Raw genomic sequence first — 8,854 nt, 5'->3', positions numbered from 1 at the left:
AATGAGGCTCAGTATTGTGTGTGGCCTCCACATGCCTGTATGACCTCCCTACAACGCCTGGGCATGCTCCTGATGAGGTTGCGGATGGTCTCCTGTGGGATCTCCTCCCAGACCTGGACTAAAGCATCCGCCAACTCCTGGAAAGTCTGTGGTACAACGTGACCTTGGTGGATGGAGTGAGACATGATGTCCCAGATGTGCTCAATCGGATTCAGGTCTGGGGAATGGACAGGCCAGTCCATAGCTTCAATGTCTTCATCTTGCAGGAACTGCTGACACACTCCAGCCACATGAGGTCTGGCATTGTCCTGCACTCAGAGGAACCCAGGGCCAACCGCACCAGCATATGGTCTCACAAGGGGTCTGAAGATCTCATCTCGGTACCTAATGGCAGTCAGGCTACCTCTGGCGAGTACATGGAGGGCTGTGCGGCCCTCCAAAGAAATGCCACCCCACACCATTACTGACCCAATGCCAAACCGGTCATGCTGAAGGATGTTGCAGGCAGCAGATCGCTCTCCACGGCATTTCCAGACTCTGTCACTGTCACGCTGTCTCTGCGTACAGGAGGTCAGGGGCCTAAGCTGACCCTAAGCTGGGGCCCTGACTAATCCCTCTACCTGGAGGTACTGTTAAAGGTACAGAGGTCCAGGCCACCAGCGTAACCCCTACCTCCTGAGGATCCCTGCACCTCAGTAATCTAGTCCTGAGAAGGACCCCGATCACAACAATAGGGGACAGGAAATAATATGCCAACACTCAGTACTTAGACGAACGAGACAGTACAAGGGTCAAACCAAAAACCACCTTGCATACAAAAACTACTCACAACAACAGAGGGAACACCAACGGGAAAGGAGATAAATGATAAAGCGAGGAAGGGAAAAACTACACCAAATACACTTAGCTCAGAACTCCAAAACACCACGATCCGCTCTGTTTGTCTGTATGAAATGCTTTCACCGACACTTCCCTAACAGACCGGCAGGCATTTGAAGGAGTCCCACTACAGCAGCATTGATTGCAGCTGGGCGAGGCTGGACCTCGTCTAGCACAGAGAGAGAGAGTTAACTCCCTCACTGCCGAAAAACACAAAGCACCAAAAACTCAGCTTCGAGAAGTCAGGCTGTGTAATCGTGACGATCTTCGTGGCGACACACCCGTGACAGTACCCCCCCTTCTACGAGGGGCCTCCGGACCCTCAGGGCCAGGTTTATCCGGGTGAGTCGTGTGGAAGGTCCGAACTAATCGGTCTGCGTTAATATCCGACGCAGGACCCCACATCCTCTCCTCAGGACCATACCCCTTCCAATGAACCAGGTACTGAAGGGACCGGCGATTAAAGCGTGAATCGATGACCCTCGATACCTGGAACTCCAAGTTACCATTGACCACCACTGGAGGGGGAGGTAAAGGTGACGGTACCACCGGCGCCACATACCTCTTAAGCAACGATCTGTGGAACACGTTGTGAATTTTAAACGTAGGGGGGAGGTCAAGACGGAATGCCACCGGATTAATTATAGAACTGATCCTGTACGGCCCGATGAACCTGGGACCCAGTTTCCAGGAGGGAACCTTAAGTTTTATATTCCTGGTAGACAACCATACCCGATCGTTCACACTTAGGTCCGGACCAGACACTCTCCTCCTATCAGCCATACGTTTGTATCGGTTCCCCATAGTATTCAGATTCTTCAGCACCCCTCTCCATACTGAAGCGAGTGATGAGGAAAATCGTTCCTCCTCAGGAACCCCCGAAGAGCCCCCCCCTACTGAAAGTACAAAACTGGGGGTGAAAACCATATGCCCCAAAAAATGGGGACTTACCAGTGGACTCGCTCCGCCTATTATTAAGAGCAAACTCTGCCAGAGGTGAGAAAGAAGCCCAGTCCTCCTGGTTCTCTGACACAAAACACCGGAGATATGTCTCCAAGCTCTGGTTCATACGTTCCGTCTGACCATTGGTCTGAGGATGAAAAGCCGATGAGAACGATGAATGCATCCCCCGCCGTGTACAAAATGCCTTCCAGAATTTGGACACAAACTGAGACCCCCAATCTGACACCACCTCGGAGGGTACCCCGTGAAGCCTCACAATCTCCCCAATGAACACCTGCGCAAGAGTTTTAGCATTAGGAAGAGCAGGAAGAGCAATAAAATGTGCCATCTTGCTGAACCTGTCCACTACAACGAGTATGACCGTTTTACCCGAAGACGGCGGGAGGTCCGTAATAAAGTCCATAGACAGATGAGTCCAAGGACGCTCCGGGATCTTCAAAGGTAAGAGGGCCCCAGACGGACGGGTATGTGGGGTCTTAGAGCGCGCACAAACCCCACAGGACGCAACAAAAGTTACCACCTCCTTATGTAAGTTAGGCCACCAAAACCGACGCGAGAGGAGATCCACCGTTGCTTTACTCCCTGGGTGTCCTGCAAAAACTGAGTTATGGTGTGCCTCGATCACCTTTTGTCGCAACTGATCTGGAACAAACAGTCTCCCTGGAGGTCCAACAGGGGCGTCCCCCTGAGCCTCCAATACCTCCTCCTCAAGCTCAGAGCATACTGCCGAAACCACCACCCCCTCCTGAAGGATAGGAACCGGGTCGTCCGTATTCCCGGCCCCAGGGAAACTACGAGGTAAGGCATCCGCCTTTACATTTTTTGACCCAGGACGATATGTAACGACAAAATTAAACCTGGTAAAAAACAATGACCACCTAGCTTGTCTGGGATTCAGACGTTTTGCGGACTCCAGATATAGCAGGTTCTTGTGATCGGTGATGACGGTGACCGGATGGACTGCCCCCTCTAAAAAATGGCGCCACTCCTCAAAAGCTAACTTAATGGCCAAGAGTTCCCTATTGCCGACATCGTAATTCCTCTCAGCGGACGACAATTTTTTAGAGAAAAAAGGCGCACGGATGCCACTTACCAGGGGACGAACCTTGTGACAATACTGCTCCCACCCCTACCTCGGAAGCGTCTACCTCTACAATGAATGGCTGTGACGCATCAGGTTGAATGAGTATGGGTGCCGAGGCAAAACATTTTTTCAAGGAGGAGAATGCTTGACAAGCCTTGTCAGACCACCTAGAAAAATCCGTCCCCTTTTTAGTCATGTCTGTGAGAGGCTTAACCATGGACGAGAAATTACGAATGAACTTCCGGTAATAATTAGCAAACCCCAGGAAACGTTGTAGTGCCTTAAGATTCTCTGGCCGATCCCACTCAAGAACTGCCCGCACTTTCCCAGGGTCCATACGAAAACCGGACGCTGAAACCAGGAAGCCTAAAAACTGGAGTTCCTGTACGGCGAACACACACTTTTCCCATTTGGCATACAGTTTATTATCCCGCAAGATCTGTAACACCTGCCTAACGTGCTCCTGATGAGACACCAGATCCGGCGAGTAAATTAAGATATCCAGATATATGACAACAAACTGTCCCACCAGGCGGCGAAAAATGTCATTAACAAAGTGTTGGAACACCGACTGGGCATTAGTCAGACCGAATGGCATGACAAGGTTTTCATAATGCCCCTCCGGAGTGTTAAACGCCGTCTTCCACTCATCCCCCTCCTTCATCCTAATCAGATTGTACGCCCCCCTGAGATCCAACTTAGAGAACCATTTGGCGCCCACGATCTGATTAAAGAGATCGGGAATAAGTGGGAGCGGATACGGATCTCGGACCGTAATCCGATTAAGTTCACGGAAATCCAGGCTAGGGCGTAGGCCTCCATCTTTCTTCTTAACAAAGAAGAACCCCGCGGCCACCGGTGAAGATGAAGGTCTAATATGCCCCTTAGCCAGACTTTCTGAAATATAATCCTTCATGGCCTGCCTCTCAGGACCAGAAAGGTTATACAACCTAGCTTTAGGTAACTTGGCCTCAGGGAGCAGTTTTACAGAACAGTCATACTCGCGATGAGGAGGTAGTTCCTGACACCCTTTCTCCGAGAATACATCCTCAAAGTCTGCCAGAAATGGAGGCAAGACCCTAGGAGTAACCGCACCGATGACCGTATTCATGCAGTTTTTATTACAGAATTTACTCCATTGGCTTATCTCTCTGGATTGCCAATTAATAACCGGGTTATGCTTAGTTAACCAAGGAAGGCCCAACACTATAGGAGTGGGAAGACCCTCCAACACGTAGCAAGACAACAGTTCTTTATGTATCGCCCCCTCTTGAAGTTTTACGTTATGCACAGCTTGCAAAAAACTTCCCTGACCGAGAGGCCTGGCATCGATCGAGAATATGGGGATGGGTTTAGCCAACTCACTCAATCGCATACCTTGAACCCGGGCAAACCGAGCGTCCACCAGATTAGCCCCGGCCCCACTATCCAGAAGAACAGATATCCTCTCAGTTCTCGTACCCACCACCACCTCCGCCGGAACGAGAAACTGAGACGAACCTAGGGACGAAATGCCTACTCCCAGATTGCCGTCCACCACACAACCTGGGATCAACAGTTTTCCGACGACTCTTCACTCTGCAAGGGACGGGATGGACACCCCCCAATAAAATGTCCCTTTCTCCCGCAGAAGAAACACCTTCCTGTCTTATGGCGCACCACCGGTCCCCTCCCCCGAAATGATGTACCTCCTAATTGCATAGGCTCCTCTGGACTGACCAGGGGAACCTCCATATGAGGGGACCTTGTAGGAGGTGGAGTCATCACAGGGGGCGGAGTTACCCTGCACCTCTCCCGAAGCCGTCTGTCAATGCGAATAGCAAGGGCCATAGCGGCTTCCAGTGACGCGGGAGAGTCATACTGTGCCAACACATCCTTTAATTTGTCGGATAAACCTTGACAAAACTGGCTCCTAAGAGCCGGGTCATTCCACTAGGTGTCCGTGGCCCACCTACGGAACTCCGAACAGAATTCCTCCGCCGGACGATCTCCCTTCTGGATCCTACGTAACTTAGATTCAGCAAGGGAGATCCGATCCGGGTCATCATATACGAGACCCAGAGCTGCAAAAAACCTATCCACTGACTGGAGAGCTGGGGAGCCCGGGGGAAGAGAGAACGCCCAAGATTGTGGGTCCCCTTGTAGGAGCGAGATGACAATTCCCACCCTTTGTTCTTCACTCCCCGATGACCGAGGCCGCAGCCGAAAGTACAACTTGCATGCCTCCCGGAAAACAAAAAACTTGTCCCGCCCCCCAGTGAACCTGTCAGGGAGAGCTACTTTAGGTTCTGGTCCGGCTTGCTCCTGGGGATACAAAACCTTGGACCTAATGTCCGCCAGCTCCATGGACAAACTCTGCAACTGCCGAGCTAGACTGGCTACTGGATCCATGGTAGCTGGAGAGAATCTTAGTTGGTCGGTGAAAATGTCACGCTGTCTCTGCGTACAGGAGGTCAGGGGCCTAAGCTGACCCTAAGCTGAGGCCCTGACTAATCCCTCTATCTGGAGGTACTGTTAAAGGTACAGAGGTCCAGGCCGCCAGCGTAACCCCTACCTCCTGAGGATCCCTGCACCTCAGTAATCTAGTCCTGAGAAGGACCCCGATCACAACAATAGGGGACAGGAAATAATATGCCAACACTCAGTACTTAGACGAACGAGACAGTACAAGGGTCAAACCAAAAACCACCTTGCATACAAAAACTACTCACAACAACAGAGGGAACACCAACGGGAAAGGAGATAAATGATAAAGCGAGGAAGGGAAAAACTACACCAAATACACTTAGCTCAGAACTCCAAAACACCACGATCCGCTCTGTTTGTCTGTATGAAATGCTTTCACCGACACTTCCCTAACAGACCGGCAGGCATTTGAAGGAGTCCCACTACAGCAGCATTGATTGCAGCTGGGCGAGGCTGGACCTCGTCTAGCACAGAGAGAGAGAGTTAACTCCCTCACTGCCGAAAAACACAAAGCACCAAAAACTCAGCTGCGAGAAGTCAGGCTGCGTAATCGTGTCGATCTTCGTGGCGACACACCCGTGACAGTCACGTCTATCACATGTGCTCAGTGTGAACCTGCTTTCATTTGTGAAGAGCACAGGGCGCCAGTGGCGACTTTACCAATCCTGGTGTTTTGTGGCAAATGCCAAGTGTCCTGCACAGTGTTGGGCTGTGAGCACAACCCCCATCTGTGGACATCGGACCCTCATGGAGTCGCTTTCTAACCGTTTGTGCAGACACATGCACATTTGTGGCCTGCTGCAGGGCGTCTGGCAGTGCTCCTCCTGTTCCTCCTCGCACAAAGGCGGAGGTAGCGGTCCTGCTGCTGGGTTGTTGCCCTCCTACGGCCCCCTCCACGTCTCCTGGTGTACTGGCCTGTCTCCGGGTAGCGCCTCCAGCCTCTGGACACTACGCTGACAGACACAGCCAACCTTCTTGCCACAGCTCGCATTGATGTGCCATCCTGGATGAGCTGCACTATCTGAGCAACTTCTGTGGGTTGTAGAGTCCGTCTCATGCTATCACGAGTGTGAAAGCACAACCAACATTCAAAAGTGACCAAAACAGCAGCCAGAAAGCATTGGTACTGAGATGTGGTCTGTGGTCCCCACCTGCAGAACCACTCTTTTATTGAGGGTGTCTTGATAATTGCCAATAATTTCCATCTATTGTCTATTCCATTTGCACAACAGCATGTGAAATTGATTGTCAATCAGTGTTGCTTCCTAAGTGGACAGTTTGATTTCACAGAAGTTTGATTCACTTGGAGTTATATTCTGTTGTTTAAGTGTTCCCTTTATTTTTTTGAGCATTGTATATCCTAATACATATTAAAGCCTAGAAAATGCACCTAAGTAGGAAAAAAGATTAAAGAACGACAGCAAAAAGAGTAGCATGAATCCTATAGAATACTTACAGCCACAGTACATACCAAAAGTTTAGACACACCTCATTTAAAGATTTTTCTGTATTTTCATGACTATGAAAATTGTACATTCACACTGAAGGCATCAAAACTATGAATTAACACATGTGGAATAATATACTTTACAAAAAAGTGTGAAACAACTGAAAATATGTCTTATATTCTAGGTTCTTCAAAGTAGCCACCTTTTGCTTTGATGACTGCTTTGCACACTCTTGGCATTCTCTTGATGAGCTTCAAGAGGAAGTACCCGCACAGCCAGCGCCGCTCCCCAATCCTCACTAACACGGTTCGCTGATTGGTCGCAGCCGCCGGCCGCGACCATTCAGCGATATTGGCACCAAATTTAAACACCGCTCTGCTGATTGGTCGCGGTCGCGACCAATCAGTGATATTGGCGCGAAATTTAAAATCTCGCTTCCGTGATTGGTCGCGGCCAGCCGGCCACGACCAATCAGCGACTGGCGCAGCCCGGCTGCGAATTGGCGTCGGATTTGAAACATGCAGGCCACCGTCGGGAGATCAGCGGCGATGCAGCTGGGAGATGAGCGGTGCTAAACGGTCATCTCCCGGCTGCTCGCAGCAGAAGTACCCCGACCGGCGGCCTCGCTCTGCGGTCCTCCCTTCACACTTGCCGTCGGGAGATCAGCGGCCCTGAAAGTGTACAAAAGGGTTTCCTAAGCAGTTGAAACAGCACACTGTTAAAGATTTGGATGGCTACCCATCCTACCGGCGACAATACATTGATAACATTGTACGCAGCAAAAAAATTATAAATAACTCATGGATAGTCCCATACAACCCGTACTTATTAAAACGCTACAACTGTCACATCAACGTTGAAATCTGCGCTTCAATAAAAAGTGTAAAATATCTTTTCAAGTACATCTACAAGGGGCATGACAAAGCTAACGTCGAAATACAACAGAAAACAGTCAATCACGATGAATCAAGTTTTGTTGACTCAAGATATGTGAGTGCTCCAGAAGCTGCTTGGAGGATATTTGCGTTTCTAATGCATTCACAGTCCCATGCCATTATACGTTTAGCTATTCATTTACCAAATCAACAGAAGCTTTATTTATTTGAAAATACTCAAAGATGTCTCAAAAACTTTAAGCACAACGTCAACATTAATGGAATGGTTTTAGCTGAACCAACATGAGGAAAACGTTAGGCAGTATTTGTATCGAGAGATTCCAGAGCATTACGTTTGGAATAAAACTTGGAATCCAAGACAACGAGGACTTAGCAGAATAATTAGACGCATGTATACTGTTAGTGTCAAGGATCAAGAAAGATATTGCCTACGGCTGTTGCTACTGCATGTCAAATAAGCTAGAAGTTACGACGATTTGAAAACAGTTAACGGAGTATTGCACGATACATTTAAAGCTGCAGCTTTAGCTTTAGGACTTCTATTGGATGATACTGTGTGGACACTTACTTTAGAAGACGCAGTTACCCTACATATGCCTAAGAAACTACGCGAGTTGTTTGCCTACATTTGTGTATTTGGACCACCTACAAATCCGGCTCAACTTTGGACAAATTTCAAAGAACATATAATAGAGGATTACTGCTTACGTCTTCACAACAGAAGTGGAAATTGTCAAAATTGCGAATCTTATGCCATGCAAGATGTCCAAAATGTCCTACTACTGCATGTAAAAACATTTTCAGACTTTAATTTGCCACAGCCTGCAAGTCAAGTTCCACAAATTCAAGAGTATGACGAAGCTTATGAATTATTGTTGGCAACAGAGAAGAAAAACTCCTTAAATCAACAACAACGGATTGCATATGACACTATTGTGAGCGCTGTAGAAAACCAAGCCGATCCAACGCTAAAATGTTTCTTTATTGACGGTCCTGGAGGCAGCGGTAAAACATACCTCTAGGAAGTTCTAATGCATCACGTTAGAGGGTTGGGAAAAGTCGTATTGCCATCGGCTACAACAGGTATTGCAGCAAACCTTTTACGAGGAGGTCGCACT

At 48.9% G+C, this 8,854-nt stretch overlaps 1 protein-coding gene across 1 annotated transcript in view; it reads left to right on the top strand.

Moving 5' to 3' along the window:
• LOC141176147 (uncharacterized) overlaps window positions 1-8,854 on the top strand; it is a 169,787-nt gene that overhangs the window by 53,094 nt on the left and 107,839 nt on the right. The gene's annotated exons all lie outside the window — the stretch shown is intronic.

This window comes from Phyllobates terribilis, unplaced genomic scaffold (genome assembly GCF_046119375.1).
Source record: "Phyllobates terribilis strain yellow unplaced genomic scaffold, ASM4611937v1 Scaffold_17__1_contigs__length_24005725, whole genome shotgun sequence".
NCBI lineage: Eukaryota > Metazoa > Chordata > Amphibia > Anura > Dendrobatidae > Phyllobates > Phyllobates terribilis.
Note: the sequence above shows the minus strand (reverse complement) of the source record. Positions and strands in the feature narration are given on the sequence as shown.